This window comes from Triturus cristatus, chromosome 8, assembly GCF_964204655.1.
Source record: "Triturus cristatus chromosome 8, aTriCri1.1, whole genome shotgun sequence".
NCBI classification, from domain to species: domain Eukaryota; kingdom Metazoa; phylum Chordata; class Amphibia; order Caudata; family Salamandridae; genus Triturus; species Triturus cristatus.
This window is the reverse complement of record NC_140591.1, coordinates 1,096,679,521-1,096,703,113: the sequence shown is the minus strand read 5'-3', so window position 1 is coordinate 1,096,703,113 and position 23,593 is coordinate 1,096,679,521. Positions and strand designations below refer to the sequence as shown.

Here is a 23,593-nt window from a genome sequence, read left to right as displayed (position 1 = left end):
CACACATGATCTGCGCCTGCTTGGTGAAATTCGTGTTCTTCTCACGGAATACCAGACATATGCAGACGATGAATTAAAATATATTGGCAGGCGGCAGGAAGCGCTACGTTATGGGGAAGGGGGCCGTCCGAGCAGAAGTCTGGCAGCAAAAATCTGTTCCGGCAGACGACCGCAGGTGGTAAGGGCGGTAAGAGACGACGCGGGCGAACTGCGGTCGGACATGCCAGGCATACTTGCGGCATTCAAGAAAACGTATGAAACTCTCTATACATCGCAATCTAAGGCAACGTCGGAAGAGATAATGGAGTATCTGGCAGATGTTGCGATTGCATGGCTATCAGATGCACAGAGGGAATACTTATCTGCGCCTATAACTGAGGAGGAGGTGACGGAGGTCATCAAATCTCTCCCAAACGGCAAAGCGCCGGGCCCTGATGGGTTTACAGGCAAGTTCTACAAAACATTTGCAGAACAATTGGTGCCACATTTGGTGGACATGTATGGTGAGGCTCATGAGCGGCAGCAGCTGCCGCCGTCCCTGCGAGAGGCCATGATTATAACTCTATTAAAACCAGATAAAGACCCCGAATGCTGTGACTCGTATAGGCCATTGTCCTTAATAAATGTCGATAATAAAATACTCGCTAAACTCATAGCCACGAGGTTACAACCACTTATGACTAAATTGGTGTTGCCGGACCAGTCGGGGTTTATCCCGACTAGGTCCACGGTTCATAACACCAGGACGCTCTTTGCATTGTCGCACTATTTAACTCCTAATACCAAGGCGGCGGCGGTGCTCCTTGATGCGGCGAAGGCCTTCGATTCCATCGAATGGCCTTACCTGCAAACGATTTTGCAACGCATGGGCTTCCCACAGATTTTTCTCCAGGGGATACAGCTGCTGTATACGGCGCCCATCGCCTGTATTAAGGTCAATAACTACATCTCTGACCCAATACGCATCACGCGGGGCACAAGCCAGGGCTGCCCGCTGTCGCCCCTGCTTTTTGCATTGGCGTTGGAGCCCTTGGCATGTCAAATTCGGCAAAACACCACTACTTGGCGCTGCAGTTTCCACAGCGGCCGCTACACATATATGCGGACGACATGGTACTTTATGTCCGTGAACCTGAGCTCAACCTGAACCCCTTGCTGAGGGAATATATCCGCTTCGGACGACACTCGGGCCTAAAAATAAACTGGTCTAAATCCCTAATAGTACCGCTGACGGACACCACAAGACCGTGCGCATTGGACTACCCATTGGAGTGGCAATCGGACCCGGTGAGATACTTGGGTGTCTGGTACCATCGGGATCCGGAAGTAGTGATTCGTACTAACTACGGTAGAGCAATTGCGGCATTAGAAGAAAAAGTAGAGCGATGGATTCAGTTGCCGTTGTCCCTGGCGGACCGCTTAGCTGTGGTAAAGATGGTCATACTGCCGAAGTTGTTGTATTTATTTAATAATATTCCGATTCAACCCCCCCTCGAGGTGTTCCGTCGGATATCCACCCTAGTTCTTCGCCTGGTCTGGGCAGGCAGACACGCTAGAATCGGAATGCGTGCTCTTACGTTACCTTATGCTAAAGGGGGATTTAGGGTCCCTGACTTCTTCCTGTATTATCTATGCGCGCAGGCCCAACATGCCCACGTGTGGTACCACCCAGTTCCTTATTTGACACATGCGGCGATAGAAGAGGGGGACGCACACCCGATACCTTTAGACGCCATCCTACCCCACCAAAGACCCCCATTGCATAATCGTGATATCAACACTATTGACACAACCGTTAAAGCGTGGAAAATCATGGGTAGAAAGGCGGGCAGACTGCCACTGTATGCACCGGCGATGCCGATACACCACCACCCGGAGCTGTCAGTCACTCAGGAGGGGGTGGGCATGGGATTTCTCAGACAGGTGGGGCTTGTCACAATGGGTGACCTCTATGAGCAGGGGGCGTTTAGACCACTCACAGAACTGACATTTATCAGTAATCAAACATTACTATTTCAATTCACATATCATCGACTACAGGGTGCACTGAAAGCGCTTTACCCATCACACCCAGAGGAGCCACCAGCGATGGCTACATTGCAACTGCTGATCACGACTGATACGGCCACACATATGGTTTCGAGACTATACACCTCACTGCAAGAGGACATAGCAGGAAATACAGATGATGTGAAGGGTAAATGGAGTAATGACTTGGAAGAGCCTTTGACGGAGGAAGAGTGGGCTACAGCCTGCTCCCTCACTGGTATGTTAACGTCTAATGGAGGCCTACGTATGCTACATTACAAATACTTACATCGCACATATTACACCCCAGAAAAACTTTACAAATATGGGCTGCGGGCGGATTCCAGTTGCTGCCGCTGTGGGGTGGACAACGCAGATTTCGCACACTTGGCATGGTACTGCAGTGAGGTAGCTGGATATTGGGTGGAGGTCACACAGACGGTGGGGAAAATGGTGGAGGCGACAATCAAATGTGACATTAAAACCTGTCTGCTGGGACTGCTATCGGGGATAAGGGCGAATAAGAGAAAGTTCTGTGCGGTGGCGTTGCTGATGGCCAAACGAAGGGTGTCGCTGTGCTGGGGCGGAAGAAGGGCGCCTCAGACTAGACAATGGTTACAGGATTTGACGCACTGTAAAGAAACGTTACAAACATACGAGGAGGAGCTACCAATGGGCTCGCGGCCCAGAGACTACTGGCAATACCTGGTGCAATACTTGCAAGCTTACCCGATTGCCTAAAAGTGGATAGATGCTGGACTTGTGCTTACGGAGATCCACAGCCTTGGGACACTCTCGTTCAAAAGTGGATGACGAATGTCGTTGCGCCACAGTATGTATGTTTTAGAGTTGTTGACATAGTATGTCATTGTATTGGTATTAAAATGTCAATAAAAAAAAAAAAAAAGTTTGTTTTGGGATTGAGGCCAGAGTTTAGTCTCATGATACAGCAACATTTGATTAGTTGGCAGAATAAGCCAGTAGATGAAATTTTGCGGTATGCAAGGTACTGTAGTGACGAGGTGGACTCGAAGCACCGGAAGTTGAAAGACAAACTGATGCTTGTCCAGATGCAAACGGCTCAGGTCCAACCTAGTGGAGTGACGCTGGGAAGAAGACAGGGAAATAATCAAGGGAATCAGAATGTACAAGGGCAGGAAAGAGGAAAACCTGTAGACCCTAAGACGGGAATGGATGTGGCGACATTGAAGAAGACCACTGCGTGTCAGATCGGACATTGGAAACACGAGTGTCCCTTGAACCCGGCAAACCAGATGCAGCAGGAGGTAGAGGTAGCTCAGGTACCTGCACCCGAAGTGGTTATAACAGTGACAAGGCCAAGATCGATGAAAGGGGGGACATTCAGTCCGCAGGTACAAGTTTCCCAGCCACCGAGGGTCCCCCAGGGAACTCGGACCTATCAGCAGATGTACCTTTTTGAAGAATATGATGAGTACAGCCCAGACCCGTTGGCATGACGGTGCCTGAGGGGGGAGGAGGACTGCACACTTGGAGCAGTCCTGGAGGTAGACCAGAGGGGACTGTTTGTAGAAGCAGATGTTGACGGTCACCCTACCACCTTTTTGGTTGACACTGGTGCTACCAGATCTACTGTAAGATCCGCAGTAGTTCCTAACCTACCCCTCTCGGGGCAATCGATCTGAATTGTTGGAGTAGCGAACAAGAAAATGACTAACCACTTGACAGAACCATTTCCTGTGACAATAGGAACTTTCTGAGACCGACATTAGTTTGTGGTGTGCGACTCGAGTCCAGCCTGTCCGTTAGGAAGAGATCTATTGTGCAAGTTAAATTGTACCATATATTGCACACCTAAGGGAGTTGAAGTACAAATGAAAGACGACGATGCCACCTTTAAGGTTGCCAATCAGCACTTGTGTATAGAAATGTACCCAGCGCTGACAGTGGAAGAGCTTCCACTCGATTTGAGAGATTCTGTGTCTCATGAAGTGTGGGACTTTACCAGAGAAGAGATTGGGTTAATCAAAGGTGTAAAACCAGTGAAGATCCAGGTCAAACAGAATGTAGAATTCCCTAGAACGCCTCAGTACAATTTGTCACCCAAGACTATTGCAGGGATCAAACCTGTAATTGAGTCTATGCTCAAGCAGGGGATTTTGAAGGAGATAATGGGTAGCCCATGTAATTCACCTATCATAGGTCTACTGAAACCGAGCGGGAAATTCAGGATCATGCAAGACCTGCGAAAGGTCAACACGATAGTTGTCCATGTTGTCCAGTGGTACCGAATCCATCAGTGATATTGTTTCAGATCCCATGTGAAGCCAAGTGGTTTACAGTGATTAACTTATGCCAAGCATTCTTCTCGATACCACTCCATGAGGAGAGCCAATTTCTTTTTGCTTTCCGGCTGGAAAACCGTGTGTTAACGTGGTGTTGTATCCCTCAAGGGTATACAGAGAGTCCATCGATCTTTAATCAGATCTTGAGAAAGAATCTTGAGAGTTTCGTGTTGCCGCAGAACTCAGTTCTCGTGCAATATATAGACGACCTGCTTATTGCCTCAGATACGGAAGACGCTTGCAGGAATGATACTATAGCCCTACAGAATCATTTGGCAGAGAACGGACACAAGATGTCTCCGAACAAATTGCAGTACTGTCTGAGCGAAGTACAGTACTTGCACCACAGAATTGAAAAAGGCAAGAGGAAGGTGTCACCAGACCGAATTGAGGCAATTATGAATATGGCTGTGCCTACCACTCAACGGGAGGTCAGAATGTTCTCGGGGATGGTTGGCTACTGTGGTCAATGGATTCCCAACTTCTCTTTTGAGGCGAAGCCTTTACAGAGGCTGATGCACAAGGATGTGAGTGATCCGGTACCATGGGACGACGATTGTTTGATATCGTTCTTAAGGCTAAGACAGGCCATGTGCCGTGCTCCGGCTTTGGGAATGCCTGATTACAACAAGGCTTTCTCGCTGTTCTGTTGTGAGAGAGAAGGTTGCGCATTGTCAGTCTTGACTCAGAGTCATGGAGGTGTCCGTAGACCAGTTGCCTACTTCTCAGCTACTTTAGATCCAGTAGCTTCTGCATTGCCCGGATGTCTCAAATCCGTTGCTGCAACAGGTGTCAGCATTGAAAGATGTGAAATCATTGTGATGGGGCATCCTTTGACTGTGTACGTACCACATTATGTTGAATTGTTAATGGCAAGGACCAAGACACAGCACCTAACGAACAACAGATTAACACGCTACGAGCAAGTCATACTTGCCGCAGAGAATGGGTCTCTGAAAAGGTGTTCTGTCTTGAATCGTGCTACATTGATGCCTGTACCGAATACAGATGGGGAGGATTGTGAGGACCATGATTGTCTCAATGTGACTGAACTATGCACCAAGCCGAGACCTGACATTGTCAATGAACCACTTCTTGACCCCCATGAAATTTTCTTTGTAGATGGTTCATGTCTAAGAGTCAATGTTGGTCAGTTGAGAGCAGCGTTTGCTGTATGTACCATTACAGGAGTTGTTGAAGCTGCTTGTCTAGAAGGAGTACACTCCGCACAGGTAGCTGAAATAATTGCCTTGACTCGTGCCTGTTTGGCCGCTGAGCAAATCCGAATCACGATCTACACTGACAGCTAATATGGGTTTGGTGTGGTTCATGACTTCAGACAGTTATGGTCACAGAGGGGATTCATGACATCATCTGGTTCACCCATTAGGAATGGGGAGTACGTGAGAAGGATGTATGATGATACATCGCCAACCGTAACAATGCAAGCAATTACCACGCATTTTTAAAATCGCAAAAGGCATTACATCGCACGCATTCACTGCGCATGCTGTTACCACGCGATTGTAGTGTCTCTGCTGCTTTCGGTCATTACAACGCAGTTCACGAAATCGCATGCTATTACATCAATTTTTTTCACTGAGTTTATTAAGTCTCCGGGCCGTGTTGTATTGTAATCCTGGACTTTTAAGTTTGTATAGTGTAATAATAAATGGCAACATACGCTCACCAATCGATTACGTCAAAAATGTTCTACATTCTTACAATTAAAGCCTGTCTATTGTTTTATGTTGCAGAAGTACTTTTTGGGGATTATGAACACCGAATGTTGTACATTTGCAAAGTATCAATAAAAATTGGGTTACTGAGACACTATTTAAACAAGCGCTTACCACAAAAGTCCTACCACACTTTCACTGAATGCAACACTTAAACTAGGATATGAAAGGAGGCGCACTCCATTTGCAGGCCTGTTTTTACCAGTTCTCACGGCACACTAGACATTGTGCTTACGTTCGGACTATGACTTTGAGCAGAGACCTTCAACCTAACAAGTAAGTCACTTAAAACCCAGTAATGTCATGCAAGTAACTGTCCTGTAGCATTAAATGAACGTAAAGTACTTATTTCTTAATTTTTACAGGCTGTGAACGGCAACGTTTTTTTTTTGTTAAAGGCGCCCAAATCGTGAGCAATCTCTTCAGCATTGAACCCTGTAAGTAATTAACATATACGTATCACATATGTAGTAGCAATGTTTAATACTATTTGTTTAATTGGGCCTGCATTATAACACTATTTTGAATTGCAATCAAGTGTTTGTCAGTTTGAGAAGTGTACATTCTCTGGACTGTCCGTTGCGTAGCCTGAAAACAAATCCTACTGATGTGCCATAAGAGAGGTGTTACATGGATAGGGGGCGGGGTGGGGTGGGGGGGGGGAGGGAGGTTTGGTTGCAGGCTGGTACCGGAAATCGTTATTTCACAGCCTCACCATTTGCGACCGGAACAGCAAAGCCAGGGTTGCTGTTTTTGTATTGTAGTCCACAAAGCCAATAGTCCTGACTTGTTGTTGGTGTAAAGCTACTTGCTGTATTATATATCTGGATGCAATGACAGAAACAACATAATCCAAGTTGCACGGAACACAATGCTAACCAGCGCAGCGGCATAGTGAACCCTCCCCCACCTCACCCCCAACCCTACCCCTTGCTTTAGGGAGTACAGCAGGGCTGAATTTTTTTAATGGCCCTCTTGTGTGTGCAACTTTGCAGTGAAAGGGCCAGCTGACAATGTGAAAAGGTGGGTGAGGTGGATGAATGATGTATGGGTGAAAGGGTGGATGGATGGATGGATGGATAAAAGTGCGGATGGATGTATGATGGGTGGATGGATGGATGGATACAATTGTGGGTGGATGCATGATGGGTGGATGGATGGATGGATAAAAGTGTGGATGGATGCATGATGGGTGGATGGATGGATAGAAGTGCAGGTGGATGTTTGATGGGTGGATGGATGGATGGATGGATAAAAGTGTGGATGGATGCATGATGGGTGGATGGATGGATAGAAGTGTGGGTGGATGGATGGATGGATGGATGGAAGTGTGGATGGATGCATGATGAGTGGATGGATGGATGGATAAAAGTGTGGATGGATGCATGATGGATGGATGGATGGATAAAATTGTGGATGGATGCATGATGGGTGGATGGATGGATGGATGGATGCATGATGGGTGGATGGATGGATGGATACAATTGTGGGTGGATGCATGATGGATGGATGGAACAATAACATTGTGGATGGATGCATGATGGGTGGATGGGTGGATGGATGGATAAAAGTGTGGATGGATGCATGATGGGTGGATGGATGGATGGATAGAAGTGTGGATGGATGCATGATGGGTGAATGGATGGATGGATGGATAGAAGTGTGGATGGATGAATGATGGGTGGATGGGTGGATGGATGAATGGATGGATAAAAGTGTGTATGGATGCATGATGGGTGGATGGATGGATGGATGCATAAAATTGTAGGTGGATGCATGATGGATGGATGGATGGAAGGATAAAATTATGGCTGGATGCATGATGGGTGGATGGATGGATGGATGGATGGATAAAAGTGTGGATGGATGCATGATGGGTGGATGGATGGATGGATAAAATTGTGGGTGGATGAATGGATAAAAGTGTGGATGGATGCATGATGGGTGGATGGATGGATAGAAGTGTGGATGGATGCATGATGGGTGGATGGATGGATGGATAGAAGTTTGGATGGATGCATGATGGGTGGAAGGATGGATGGATAAAAGTGTGGATGGATGCATGATGGGTGGATGGGTGGCTGGATGGATACAAGTGTGGATGGATGCATGATGGGTGGATGGATGGATAAAATTGTGGATGGATGCATGATGGATGGATGGATGGATGGATGGATGGATAAAATTGTGGATGGATGCATGATGGGTGGATGGATGGAGAAAATTGATTGTGGATGGATACAATTGTGGGTGGATGCATGATGGATGGGTGGATGGATGGAAGGATAAAATTGTGGATGGATGCATGATGGGTGGATGGATGGATAAAATTGTGGGTGGATGGATGGATAAAATTGTGGATGGATGCATGATGGGTGGATGGATAACATTGTGGGTGGATGCATGATGGATGGATGGATAAAATTGTGGATGGATGCATGATGGGTGGATGGATGGATGGATAACATTGTGGATGGATGCATGATGGGTGGATGGATGGATGGGTAAAATTGTGGGTGGATGCATGATGGATGGATGGATGGAAGGATAAAATTGTGGATGGATGCATGATGGATGGATGGGTGGATGGATGGATGGATACAAGTGTGGATGGATGCATGTTGGGTGGATGGATGGATGGATAGAAGTGTGGATGGATGCATGATGGGTGGATGGATGGATGGATGGATGGATGGATGGATGGATAGAAGTGTGGATGGATGCATGATGGGTGGATGGATACAAGTGTGTATGGATGCATGATGGATGGATGCATACAATTGTGGGTGGATGCATGATGAATGGGTGGATGGATGGATGGATACAATTGTGGATGGATGCATGATGGGTGGATGGATGATGGATAAAAGTGTGGATGGATGCATGATGAATAAAATTGTGGGTGGAGGCATGATGGGTGGATGGATGGATGGATAAAAGTGTGGATGGATGCATGATGGGTGGATGGATGGATGGATAGAAGTGTGGATGGATGCATCATGGGTGGATGGATGGATGGATAGAAGTGTGGATGGATGCATGATGGGTGGATGGATGGATGGATAAAATTCCGGGTGGATGCATGATGGGTGGATGGATGGATGGATGGATGTAAGTGTGGATGGATGCATGATGGGTGGATGGATGGATGGATAAAAGTGTGGATGGATGCATGATGGGTGGATGGATGGAGAAAATTGTGGATGGATGCATGATGGGTGGATGGAGGGATACAATTGTGGGTGGATGCATGATGGATAGGTGGATGGATGCATGGAAGGATACAATTGTGGATGGATGCATGATGGGTGGATGGGTGGATGGATAAAGGTGTGGATGAATGCATGATGGGTGGATGGATGGATGGATGGGTGGATAGAAGTGTGGATGGATGCATGATGGGTGGATGGATGGATGGATAGAAGTGTGGATGGATGCATAATGGGTGGATGGGTGGATGGATGGATGGATAAAAGTGTGGATGGATGCATGATGGGTGGATGGATGGATGGATGGATAAAATTGTGGGTGGATGCATGATGGATGGGTGGATGAATGGATGGATAGATGGAAGGATAAAATTAATTGAGTATGGACGCATGATGGGTGGATGGATGGATGGATACAATTTTGGTTGGATTCATGATGGGTGGATGGATGGATGGATACAATTATGGATGGATGCATGATGGGTGGATGGATAAAATTGTGGGTGGATGCATGATGGATGGGTGGATGGATGGATGGATAAAAGTGTGGATGGAAGCATGATGGGTGGATGGATGGATGGATGGAGCAAAGTCAAACAATGCCATAGAGGGTTGGCACAACTCTTTAAACAACAGTATTGGCAAACCGTACCCTAATTTCTAAAATTTTTGTGAAAAGAGCAAAGTTACCAGGAAATGCGCATGTCACAATCGTTAGCAGGTACTCTAAATCTACGTATTTCCCATTGCACAAAGGAAATGTCTGCTAGACTATTGGCAGCACTAAAAATTTTTACCTTGTCTCTGGCTTATTACTACCTAGCTTCCATTGCATATATATTGAATTCCTTTGCCTAAGAATGTTTGTACTTTACTATTTATCACACCAAATTTCAGGCGAAATATTCCTGTAGTCTACCTAAATGTGTCCATAAATTGGTAAATGTATTAAACTGCATACTGCGGCACACTCTTATTCGGGTAAACCACACATTTTGTGCACAAGAATCCGAATAAAATCCGATGTGAAACATATGGAATATGTTGTAGAATAAACCAAATAATAAGAATAAATCACTTTCTAAGTCATACAACTGTCTAATAAACCATCCAGAAATGTTATATGCAAATGTACCACCGACAATTTCGGCTTTACATCAAACAAGAATGCAAAACGTTTAACCATTGCGTCATTGCTTTCAGTGTAAATCAAATGTAAATAATTTCTGTTATTAAACAATTCTGAAGTATCTATTTATGCGATATCGATCCAATGTAATGCGAATAAAAATGCAAAAATGTCCCCATTGTGTTGTTTGCCCGTTATATTGCATATCCCCTTGTGTTTTTATTACTTCCAACAAAACTGCAACAATTAGTGAAATTAACGTTTGGTGTGTAATTAGCGCATTAAGTTTTCTTTCTTCAACAATTGCCCTTGTTTTCTGTCCATGTGTTCTCCAAGAGGTCTTTTGCCATTGGATGCAACAACCTTAATTTACCATTCACCTCCCCGTGGTCTGTGTGTTCTTTCCCCTGTGTATTTCAATTTTGGTTAATCACCCCCCATTTCTAACCCTCGAATAGACAACCATTTTCAAGACAACCTGAAAACACTGGCATTTGTTATGGGACATCCCTACATTGTGTACGTTTATAGAATCATAAATCTGCACTCACTTTCTTACCAGTCTCATCTTATCTTAAAGCTTTTTGGCATCTGGGCAAGATAGATTTTGTGGTCCTTTTCTGTCCAAGTTTGCATTTTATTAACTAATTTTGACTATATCATGGCGGTCTTGTGCCTAATAAATTGAAATATTGCTCAACTTTTACCCATAAACACAGCTGCAATATGTCTTTAGCAGGAGCCCAAAAGCCTTAAAATTACACTGCTTCTAAAGAGACAGTCACAAAGCAGAGAGGTATGAAAAGAGAAGTACTAACAAACTGACAAAGCTGAGGGAGGGTGAGAAATATTACTAGGGGGGACGCTGCTTGGAAAGTGGACAAAGTCCTTCCCACACAGCCTAAGTAATTTTAGGGTCGTTAAACTTCCCATTGTCATCCTGGAACGAGATTTGTTCCTGTTATTGTTAAAGCAAATGTTCCAATCATTTCCAAGGTGGGAGTTGGTCCCCCAAACAATGAGAACAGTGGTCTCAGGCTTTCCAGGGCATCCCAACTCTGGAACATCCACTACGCCCCCCCATAAACCACCTATTGGGAACATTGAAAAAGCACAATGGTTATGAAAATCTCAATGTTTATGAGGGACGGAGCATCAGAAAACAATCAAACACTCACACCCAGATCTGGGTTTGATCCATCACCATTCTATAGCCCACTCTGCCACACCAGTTCAGACATGGCCATATGCTAATCAGTCTGACCCTGTGCCTCATGGGAACAGTCCAGCCTGAACTGCCAAGCCATGCCTTCCCTGGACCGGAAACAAGCTTCCTAGGACCGGTGTCTGGCATTTCAGCCGTCTTCAGCCGTCTTCAGCCAGGCTTACTTGAATCCGGAAGCAAAGTGAGCAAGGGACTCACGTCTGAGCATACCCTGCCAACTTATGGCGAACAAAGGGGTACAAAAGAGGGTGGTGATGGACCGAGCATCAGAAACCAATCAAACACTCACACCCAGTCAACAGATCTGGGTTTGATCCATCACCGTTCTTTAGCCCACTCTGCCACCCCAGTTCAGACATGGCCATATGCAAATCAGTCTGACCCTGTGCCTTATGGGAACAGTCCAGCCCGAACTGCCAAGCCATGCCTTCCCTGGACCGGAAACAAGCTTCCTAGGACCGGTTTCTGCTTCAATCGAGCAATGGCATTTATTTTTTCACGTGATTTTATCCAAGCAGCTACTAATGAAGCGACACACAATGGGAGCCTGGGGGGCAGCCGAGCACCGCGAGGTCTGCCTCCCGGGCAGGTTGGGAGGGGGGAGAGGGGGGCGTGGCCGAACGGCCATTTTGTAGTAATTGGGCTACATTTGAGGGATAGCCCAAATGTAGCCCAAATCCAGGGACAGTAGCCCAAGGGGTATATAGGCAAAACGCGCGATATCCCAGCCACCATTTTAGGCTTGGTGACCTGGTGGCTGGGTGCGCTAGTTTAAAAGTTTTTGGCGGTTTTTGTGTAGAGGTAGAGTAGGTGTTTGGAAAGTACCTGGAGTCATGTCTGGAGGTGACTACCGTGTCTTGGAGGCCATCCGTCTGTTGAGCGAGGCGGGGAGGATGGACCTGCTGGTCCAAGACGCTAATTGGACGAGGCGCCCGGCGAGGCGCGCGTCCGCGGGGGTGGCGGCCGCCGTCGCGGCTTGTTCGCCACCCGGGAGTCCGTTGCGAGGAGCGGTGAGTGTCCGAGGCGGCGCGTATGTCAGGAGCGCCGCCTCTGGATCTGCGGCGGTAGCGGAGGGGGGCGCGAAGGGGTTGGAGGCGGGGAGGGGGCGGGGACGAGCGGCGCGGCGGGGGAAGGCCCCGGACGCATTACAGGGAAGGCCCAGGTCGTACGCGGGCCGCTCCTCGAGCCGGGGAGCGGCCGTTGCTATGGTACCGGCGGGGGCGCGGGGACGCTCGGCAGAGGGCCGGGCAGGGCAGAAGGCAGGATCGCGGAGCGCGCGGGGGCGGGAGGAGCGAGACGAAGAGGATGAGGGGATTGGGGAAGGGCCCGGGGAGAGCGCAACTTTGGAGGGGATATCTGGGGCCGGCACAGCGCGGAGGCGCGCGGCCCCGTGGTTGCAGGCTATGGAGTTGGGGAGTGGGGAGGGACAGGGCGGGGGGGGGCGGGCGGCACGGGCCTGGATAGGAGAGGCGTTGACAGGCAGGTTAGACAGAAGGTGGGGGGCCAGGGGAGGGGGGGGAGCGCGGCCTTCAGTGGGGTGGCGATCGCGTCGGGCCACGAGGCGGACGAGGTGGAGCCGGGGAGGGGCGGGGGGGGTGCGACGCGGGCGCATGGGAGAGGAGAGTAGGGGACAGGGGTTCGGCGGGGTGCGGTGACGAAGGGTGGGGGCAGGTAGAGGGGCCATGGGGGGGGAAGCAGCAGGGGGAGAATCCCCAGTGTTATTTGAGTCAGAGGGCAGTGAGAGGGACTGGGGCGGCCTGGATATCTTTGAGTCCTGGGCGGAGGGGTTGGGGGGGCGTCGGGGGTAGGGGTCGGGGGCCTGGGATCGGGGGAGACGGAAGGGAGGGGGGAGAGGCGGGTAGGGGGTGGCACGGACGGAGGGGGACCGAGCGGGCTAGGTGCAGGATGGAGCAGGCAGGGGGAGTGGAGCGACGGGGACGACGGCGATGGGGAGGACGACGAAGTGGCGGATATGAGCCCGGTGGGTAAGGCGTGGGTCGCGGAGGCGTCGGGGGCTGGCAAGCGGGGATGGGACGGCAGGAGGAAAGTAGGTAGGCCCAGCACACCAGACCATTCTTTTTCCTTGCAGGTAGCGGAGAGACAGCGGGAACAGCGCGGGGTACCGGACTTGGCAGGGCTGGGAGCGGCCTGGCGACGCCAAGGAGAAGGGAGGGTGGAGCCTCGGGCGGCATGCCCAGTACCTGCGAGGGATCCCGACGCGGCTGGCACAAGTAGGCCCGTGGCGGGCTCGCCAGCCCCAACACCTACGGGGTCACAGCGCCCCGGGGGACAGCGCCGGAGGAACGCCGAAGAGGAAGTTGTGTTTGTATCGCGGAGGCAGGTGGCACCACCAGCGGGCAGCGCTGGGGGTGCAGGGCAGGAGGAGTTGGACTATGAGGAGGAGAGTATGGAGGAAGGAGAGTTGCGTGAGGTGGGAGACGGTAGGGACGGGGGGCCGAGTAATGTTGTGGCTAGTTTCTTACAGGTGTCACGACGCCAGGCGCAGCCCACGGGTCGGACATCAAGGTGGGAAAGCAGCTCGGCTCCCAGGACTGGACGTCGGGAGGAGCGACGGACGGAGACATTGGCGCCAGGTAATGCACATTTGCTCGGGCGGCCAAGGATGGTGTCGAGAGGGGTGGGGGGGGCGGGGTTGGAGGGGGGGGTAGGGGAAAGATTGCGCAAAGGTACGTATGTGGTCGATGTGGCTGTGGGCACGGACGGCGTAGGGCAGGGTGACAGCGGGCAGACCAAGAAGGAGGGGACAAGCGAGAAGGGGACAGGGGACGCAAAGGCAGAGTAGACAAAACTGGAAAGTAAGGAGTTGAAGATAAAGCGGTTACCATATATGGGAGTGACCAAGCCCTTTGGGGCGCACTTGATGTTGGCAACGAAGGAACGGATCTGGAAAGGGGAGTATGTGGAGATACTCAAACTCCTGCACAGAGAGGTCAGGGCAAAAGAGGGTTCTAAGGAAGAGGAATTTGAGCTCGCAAAAAGGCCTAAGGTGCCGCTGACAATAGAAAACTGGACAGCGGCTTTTCTGATATATGCCAGCGTGTATTGCGAGAAGTTTCCGGAGAGGTCAGTGGCCATGTTTAAATACATGGACGTCATTAGGAAGGCACAGATTACGGGGGGTGGATATGCCTGGGCTCAGTATGATGAGGAATTCCGGGCGCGCATGGCATGGGATGCGGAGGCAAAATGGGGAGAGTTGGATACGGATTTGTGGCTGCATACCATGGGCCTGGCTGGGTCGGGGAAGACTATGTTTACGGCCAGCGGGCTGCCGCTGGTGTATCAGCCCTTTCGAGGGGGTCCCACCCGCGGGGGGGTGGGGGGAGCCGGCAGAGGGACGACAGGAGACAAGGGGGCTTGCTGGGACTTTAACAAAGGCCTATGCACGAGAGAGTACTGTAAGTTTCGGCACGAATGCTCGGGCTGCGGCAAACGACATCCGCTGGTCAAGTGTTGGTGGACGCCAGGTCCGGGGCACAGCGGTCAGCAATGGCAGTCGGGAGCCCCTAAGGCTGGAGCCCAGCAGCAGTCGCAGCAGGGAGGGGGAGGGAGGGGGGCGAGGGGGTCTGGGGCCAAAGGCTCGTACTCCGGTTAGGTTAGAGCAGTTGGTAGGGGCGCTGGGGGGCTATCCAGACAGGGCGGCGGCGGAGAAGCTGAGATTGGGGTTTCAAGAGGGTTTCAGGCTGGGGTACGAAGGGCCAAGGGTCCGTAGATGGGCAGACAATTTGCGATCAGCGAGGGAGCATCCACAGGTGGTTCAGGCGAAACTAGATAAGGAGGAACAGGAGGGCCGCATGGCGGGACCCTTTCGCGAGTGGCCTTTGCCCAATTTGATTGTGTCACCCGTTGGCGTGGTACCTAAAAAGGAGATGGGCCAGTTTCGCCTTATTCAGCATCTGTCATGGCCGGAAGGGGAGTCGGTCAATGACTTTATTGCGGACAGTGCGGCCACTGTGTCCTACTCATCTGTTGACGTGGCTATGGCACTGGTGGTGTCCACGGGCGCAGCAGCACAGATGGCAAAGTGCGACATCAAATCAGCTTTCCGGTTGCTGCCAGTTCATCCACATGACTGGGATCTGTTGGGCATACAATTCGGCGGTCACTGGTATGTGGACAAGGCATTGCCGATGGGCTGCTCCATGTCCTGCGCACTTTTTGAATGTTTCAGCACGTTCCTACAATGGTTGTTTATGGAACGAACGGGTCACTAAGGCGTGACACATTACTTGGATGACTTCTTTTTTGTCGGCACCTCAGACTCCGCGGACTGCCAGCAGGATCTGGACAGCTTCCATGAGATCATGGGGGACATGGGCGTGCCGCTGGCCCCGGAGAAAACGCAGGGCCCCAGTACGGCACTGGCTTTCCTCGGTATTGAATTGGATTCGGTCCAAATGGAGGCGCGCCTCCCGGACGAAAAGAAGCGAAACATGTTGAGCTTACTGACCAGTGTGTTAGCACGACAGAAGGTGACGGTCAGGGACATACAGGTGTTGCTGGGACATCTCAATTTTGCTTGTAGGGTGGTCAGAGTAGGGCGGACTTTCTGTAGGCGACTGGGGCGTGCATTGGAGGGGCAGAGGCCTCCACACCATCATGTGCGGCTGTCAGCAGGGGTGAGAGAGGACTTGTGGCAGTTTTTCCTGCACCAGTTTAATGGGGTGCCTTTGATGAGGGAAGTGGACATGGTATGGGACGTACAGATTTTCTCGGACGCAGCGGGGAGCAAGGGATTTGGTCTGTATTGGCAGGGGAGATGGTGTGCGGAGCCCTGGCCCGAAGAATGGTTGGAGGGAGGCAGGAGCATTGCGTTTTTGGAAATCTTTCCCTTAGTGGTGGCAGTTACACTTTGGGGGGTTCTGTTGGCCCACAAAAAGGTCACGTTCAGGATCGACAACATGGCAGTGGTCCAGGTGGTGAACAGGCAGTCCGCGCGGGATGCACAGGTGCTTAAGCTGTTGCGGGTTTTTGTGCTGGGGTGCTTGAGGCATGATATTGCGTTTTGCGCGGTGCATGTGCCAGGAGTGGACAATGACATTGCGGATGCCTTGTCTCGTTCACAGTGGGGGAGATTCCGTGGGCTCGCCAAGGACGCGGACGTGAACCCGACCAGGATGCCGAACCAACTCTGGGAAGTAGGCAATACAGGATGCTACAATTGGTTCTAGGTTCATTAGCGCGGTCAACGAAACTGGCATACAGGGCGGCGTGGGAAGAGTTTGTCCGCTCAGGGGCGAGATGGCGGGCTTCCCAGGCGGAGAGGATGTAGTGCAATTTATTCTGGATTTAGTGGAGAGAGGTTTGACGAGGGTGACGATAGTGGGCAAGTTGGCGGGGGTTGCGTTCATCGGCAAACTGTTGTGGGGTTATGCGCCATCCGCGGGGGAGCTGGGGGCGCGGATTTTGGAGGGCTGGGCGCGGGAATGCGGAAGGGTGGCCAGGGTGCGGAGGCCACTGTCCTGGGAGCTGTTAGGTAGGGTGCTGGGGGTGTTGCCCGTGGTGTGTTGGGACGGTGGGGAGGCCTTGCTGTTCGCCACGCTTATGTCTTGGATGTTCTTTGGGGCGTTTCGGGTGTCGGAGCTGCTGGGGTCGAAAGGGGAACGGGGTTTGGCCTGGGATGAGGTATCCTTTGGGGAACAGGTAGTGAGCATTTGGCTGCGGAAGGCGAAGACTGACCAGAAGAGTCGGGGGAAGTGGGTTACGTTGAGGAAAGGGCGATCCCCGGGGGTGTGTCCGTTCCGCTGGGGTCGGCGGTGGAATGCGTGCTCTGGGGGACTGGGGGGACTGGTTTTCTCCCATCAGCAGGGGCGAGGCGTTAAGGCTTCGCAATTGCTGGCAGTACTGAGGAAAGCACTTAGGAAGCTGGGGGTCGAGGAAAAGGGTTTTGGCACGCACTCCTTTCGCATTGGGGCAGCGTCAGAGGCGCATGCGAGGGGTTGGGACAGGGAAGAAATCATGAGGTTGGGAAGGTGGTCTTCGAATTGTTACCAGCGTTATGTGCGCAGCGAGCCGGGGGGTGGGGTGACAAAATAAAAAAAAAATTAAAAAAAAAAAAAAAAGCAGAAGGGGGACTTCGCAAAGGGCAGTGGAGCGTTTCAAGGGGTGTGGCTAGGTTTTTCATTCTTGTTTTTCTTTTCAGGTTCGGTCATGGGACCCCTGGCCCGAGAAATGTCTATATGGATTGTGGGGCACTCGTGAGGAGGGCCCAATTGCAGGCGCAGGAGAGCTATTTTGGGGAACAGTTGGGTTTCAATAAAGATGTGTTCTCTGTGGGGTGGAGGGGTAGGGGGGGGATGCGTTGGAAGGAATTGGTGCCGGTGTTGAACGGGATCTTACGGGCAGGTCGGTGCCCAGATGTATTGGTTCTCCATTTTGGGGAGAACGACATGGTGAAGGAGACAGGCTTGGCACTTATGCGGGCAATGAAGAAGGACCTGGCTTTGATTAAGGAGAGATGGGCGGGTTGTTCTATTCTATGGACGGAGTTTGTCCCCCGGAGGAGCTGGAGGGGGGCGGTGAACCCAGGTGCGGTGGATAAGGCGCGGCGTAAACTTAATACGGAGATGGTGAGGTTTTGTCGGCATTTGGGGATTGGCCGAGTGGCACATGGGGACATTCGCTACGATGCGCGGGAGATGTTCAGGGACGATGGGGTGCACCTGTCCAGGATGGGAATGGACCTGTACCTTTTGGAGTTGAGGGAAGTGTTGGCGCGTCTGCTGGGAGTTTACAGAGGTTAGGTCATGCGGGGTCGCGGCGCGTGGGGTGGGGGGCAGAAAAAGGGGAGGAGGAGGCGCAGTCGCCGACACTTCCCCCCTTTTCCTGGGTGGCGGAGGTGGTTGACAGTTGGCCGGGATTGGCTAGAGTTTGTTGTTAGAGGTTTGGTAATGTGGGTCCAGGGACAGGTAAAGGGTAGACAGGTTGGATAAGTTTAGATTAGAGGTTGGATAGTTACAGTTGCATTAAAGGCAGGTAGGGGTTACGGTCAGGGGAGTTTGGGAGTTGGGAAAGGCTACATGGTGTAGGATTGGGTTATATGTTGGTTAGGAATGTTATGTTGTATTTTGGGGGGATGGGGGAAATGATGTGGGGATCGTAGGGGTGGGGGGAAAACACAAGGGGTCAGGAGGTTATTGTATAGCGAGGCGTTAGTTTTGTAAGGCAGTGGCCAAGGAGTTAAATTGTGATATGCACCTGTTTCAATAAAGCGGCCTTTTTCACACACAATAAAGTGTTTGGTGTCGGCTTGCCCCCCTCTCCCCCCTTAATCTCCCAATGGGAGCCTGGGGGGCAGCCGAGCACCGCGAGGTCTGCCGCCCGGGCAGGTTGGGAGGGGGGAGAGGGGGGCGTGGCCGAACGGCCATTTTGTAGTAATTGGGCTACATTTGAGGGATAGCCCAAATGTAGCCCAAATCCAGGGACAGTAGCCCAAGGGGTATATAGGCAAAACGCGCGATATCCCAGCCACGATTTTAGGCTTGGTGACCTGGTGGCTGGGTGCGCTAGTTTAAAAGTTTTCCCACCCTCCCTCCCTATGGTTAGAGGGGTTTAGGGGGCCTGGTACAGGGGGTGTTGGGGTTGCATTTTTGCGGGTTTGGGGCAGCATTTGTTGGAACAGGTACATAGAGGCGGTTGGATGTATTGTCGCTTGGAGCAGGTGCAAGCGGGGTGGTTGACAGTTGGCCGGGATTGGCTAGAGTTTGTTGTTAGAGGTTTGGTAATGTGGGTCCAGGGACAGGTAAAGGGTAGACAGGTTGGATAAGTTTAGATTAGAGGTTGGATAGTTACAGTTGCATTAAAGGCAGGTAGGGGTTACGGTCAGGGGAGTTTGGGAGTTGGGAAAGGCTACATGGTGTAGGATTGGGTTATGTGTTGGATAGGAATGTTATGTTGTATTTTGGGGGGATGGGGGAAATGATGTGGGGATCGTAGGGGTGGGGGGAAAACACAAGGGGTCAGGAGGTTATTGTATAGTGAGGCGTTAGTTTTGTAAGGCAGTGGCCAAGGAGTTAAATTGTGATATGCACCTGTTTCAATAAAGCGGCCTTTTTCACACACAATAAAGTGTTTGGTGTCGGCTTGCCCCCCTCTCCCCCCTTAATCTCCCAACAGGAAACTATGACTGCAAAACAGATTGAGCTGTACTGCTTTTTGCCATTATTTTTTAATACAATACTTGCTTTACTGAACGAATTCTTATAAAAAAGTATATAGGTAAATCGAAGTTCCTTACCTTCGCGGAGGTCTGCCTTCCACCTGTCTCGTGGCGAGTCCCGTAAGAACGTCAGTAACGTCTGCGCAGCTACGTAACCGCCTAAACCGCCTATTGTGAAAATGAAAAAAGGACAATGATGTAATGTAAAGCACGCATCTGTTACCACATCTGCTCTGCTATAGTGGCAGCCCAATCGGGGTTTGACCTCGTGAAATGCATATCGAAACATATGTTTGACATGAATGTATATGTAACACACTGAGCCATCCGATTTATCCACTTACATTTCCCAAAGAAGACAAGTGATCACATATCCATATTTTCCATCACTGGGTATCAAATGGCTTAGCACAGGTCCAGGTCATGCACAGCTGAAAATAATTAAGTCACCAGGCGTGCTGTGCGGTTCTGTTTTTAACCAGTGGCAAAAAAGTATAAACCAGCAGTAACATAAACTGGCAGCAGAAGTGTCTGCGCGTCAACGTAAATGTAAATGAAATCAATATGTTGTGCATGCATCAGTCATAACTCGTCATAAAAACACATATAATTAACCGCAGCTAGAGTGTGTTCATTGTAAGTCTGCGCGGCAACGTAAATGTAAATGAAATCAACATGTTGTGCACGCATCGGTGATCATATTGCGTTGTCATGTCATCTTGTGTAAATGATAATGCTCGCCTTCTGTCATCTTCATAATCCGTCATCTTGTGCACGCATCAGTCATAACCCGTCATAAAAACGCATATAATTAACCATAGCTAGAGTGTGTTCATTATAGTGCCCGCCTTCTGGCACCTTCTTAATCCGTCATCTTGTGCACGCATCAGTCATAACCCGTCATAAAAACGATAGCTATAGTGTGTTCATTTAAAGTCTGCACGGCAACGTAAATGTAAATTAAATCAACATGTTGTGCACGCATCATAATCCGTCATCTTGTGCACGCATAAAAACGCATATAATTAACCTTAGAGTGTGTTCATAAAAAATCTGCTTGGCAAATCAACATGTTGTGCACGCCTCATAATCCGTCATGTAATCGATAGCTAGAGTTGTGCACGCATAACAACGCATATAATTAACCTTAGCTAGAGTGTGTGCACGCATAAAAACGCATATAAATGATTAACCTTAGCTAGAGTGTGTTCATTGTAAGTCTGCGCGGCAACATCTGTCATCTTGCACTTGCACCGCATTTGTGTAAATGAAATCAACATGGCCGTCATCTAATCGATAGCTAGAGTGTGTTCATTTTAAGTTGTGCACGCATCTGTCATCTTGCACTTGCACCGCATCTGTCATGTCATTTGCACTGCATCTGTCATGTCATTGAATTGCGTTGTCATCGCTAGCGATGTAAATGTCAATGCGCAGTTGTAGCATGCATTATGAAAGCATGCGATGTAAAGCCGCCTGCGATGTGAAAGTCGCGTTGCGATGGCACCACGTGAAAACACTGTCGTTGTAATGGGTGTTTCCCACGTGAGACAGCTATAGATGCATTGCAATGTCCCAAGGAAATTGCCGTTGTAAAGTGTGCAGCTCATGGGAGGGGGACTGATTTTGTCTCCTTGGGCAAGAATTACGCTGAGGAAGTTGCCCGTTTCTGTGCAGAGCAAGGATGTATATTTAAAGGAGATTACACAGGAGAGAGCCAAGAAAGAACCAAGCTCAGCATGATGTTAGCCATGGCTGACACTTGGGAGGAACTAAAACGACTGCAGGATGAGGTTACTGAACATGAACGTAATGAATGGATCAGATCAGGGTGTGAGAAAGGAGATGTTGATGTTTGGGTTTCAAGTGATGGTCGAGCAGTGTTACCAGAAAATTCATTGAGCCCAATGGCAAGATTGATACATGGTGCAGTACATCTTGGCAGAGATGCACTGGTGCGAGTGTTTAGACAGACATGGTGCAACTTGAAATTTCGTGCGGTTGCTGAAACAGTGTGTCAGAGGTGTGTTACTTGCCAACAGATGAATGCTGGAAAGAAGACTGTGGTTACTTTGAGTCACATTGGGAGGTCAGGAGGACCTTTCAATAGGATGCAGTTGGATTTCATTGAGATGCCTAAGTGTAATGGGTTGAGGTATATTTTGGTGGTGGTGTGTGTTTTTGCACGATGGGTGGAGGCTTACCCAACATGTAGGTGTGACACTCTCACTGTAGCTAAGCTGTTATTGAGGGAGCTTATCCCGAGGTTCGGTATTCCGACCTCTTTGGAATCAAACAGGGGGACACATTTCCACAGTGATATCATGAAGTTGCTTTGTGCCGCATTGAATGTGGACCAGAGGTTACATTGTAGCTCTCGACCAGAGGCTTCTGGGATTGTGGAGCAAGTTAATGGGACCTTGAAAGCTCGAATGGCAAAAGTGAGCACATTGACGTCCCTGAAGTGGCCTGATGCATTGCCCATTGTGCCCATGAGCATCCACAGTGTTCCAGACAGGAGAACTAGGTTGTCTCCTGATGGGGAGGGCGATGTGATTGCCAGCAGTACCAGCTACAGCTTTAATTAACATCACTGATGATTTTATTCTCGATTACTGCAAAGGACTAGCTGATGTGGTCCGTTCTGCGTCTCAGCAGGTACAAGCAACAACTGTTCCAGCCTCGAGTGACCAATGCCACGACCTGTGTCCCGGGGACTGGGTGCTTGTTCGAAAGCACGTGAGGAAGAGTTGCCTGGATGGTCGGTGGCGAGGCCCTTACCAGGTTATACTGGTATTGAACACAGCAGTAAAATGTGGAGGATTGCCAAACTGGGTGCATGCCTCCCATACCCGCAGAGTTCCAGCACCCTTGGAAGAAACAGCCCCTCTAGTGAATGAAAATCCAGCTGATGTGGCAGGGCCACATGAGAGGTCAAGTCAAGCTGTGAGAGTCGCTGATGCAGCTGGCTGTGCACCGGAACAAGCTGAAGGGGGTTGTGATTGATGCCAGGAGTGGTGAGCTTAGGGAGGTTGAGGTCCGTGACTGTGGTCAGCAAGATTCCTAACATGAAAATTGACTTAGAATTCTTGGTTCCAGGACTTGAAATTGAAGGAGTACTGACTCTAATGGTTCTGAATCCCCCACTTCTGAGTAGAGTTTGCCATCTGATACTGCACAGATTGACCTTTCCGACGTTTGGTTTTGAGCCGCCGACTCGTGAAACGATAATTCTTCGTCTTGAACTTTTAGAGCATGTTTTAGAGATTCTTGGAGCTGATCTTATTCTGGACTGAGAGTGAACTTTGTTGTAAATAGGAGTCTACAAAGAAGATAACCTAGGCCCGAGTGGAAGAAGAATAAACTTAAGGACTTTCCACAGAAACGAAGAAAGTAAGCTAGGGAAGTCTTTTTGTGGACTGTGTAAATAAGGAACTGAAATTGCAAAGGGGATTTCCAGTTTTCGGAGTGTTGTTGGAACTGCTTAGCAAGCGGCGGGTGGAAGAGGAAAGAGATTTTTGAGTGTTTGCTGCTAAAAACAAGAACTTTTTGAGAACTTTTTTGAAATCATGGAGGCTGGAGATACACACCGTAGATCCAAATTAGTAGTAGGTACACTTGTAGGTGGAGTGATAGTTTCCATAATCATAGTAGTTGTGGTTTCGTATATAGTCCCACATGAGCAGGTAGTGGAGGTGCAAGGGACTCCTACACCCACCACTCCTAACCAAAAGGAGGCCACCATAGGAGCCGAAAGACC

The 23,593-nt window shown here is 49.9% G+C and overlaps 1 long non-coding RNA gene across 1 annotated transcript in view; it reads right to left on the bottom strand.

Annotated features, from left to right (window-relative positions):
- LOC146805427 (uncharacterized) overlaps positions 1-23,593 on the bottom strand; it is a 379,668-nt gene that overhangs the window by 43,909 nt on the left and 312,166 nt on the right. Inside the window, exon 3 of the long non-coding RNA XR_014967842.1 lies at positions 19,912-20,001. This is a non-coding gene — a long non-coding RNA (uncharacterized LOC146805427). The remainder of the gene's footprint in view (positions 1-19,911; positions 20,002-23,593) is intronic.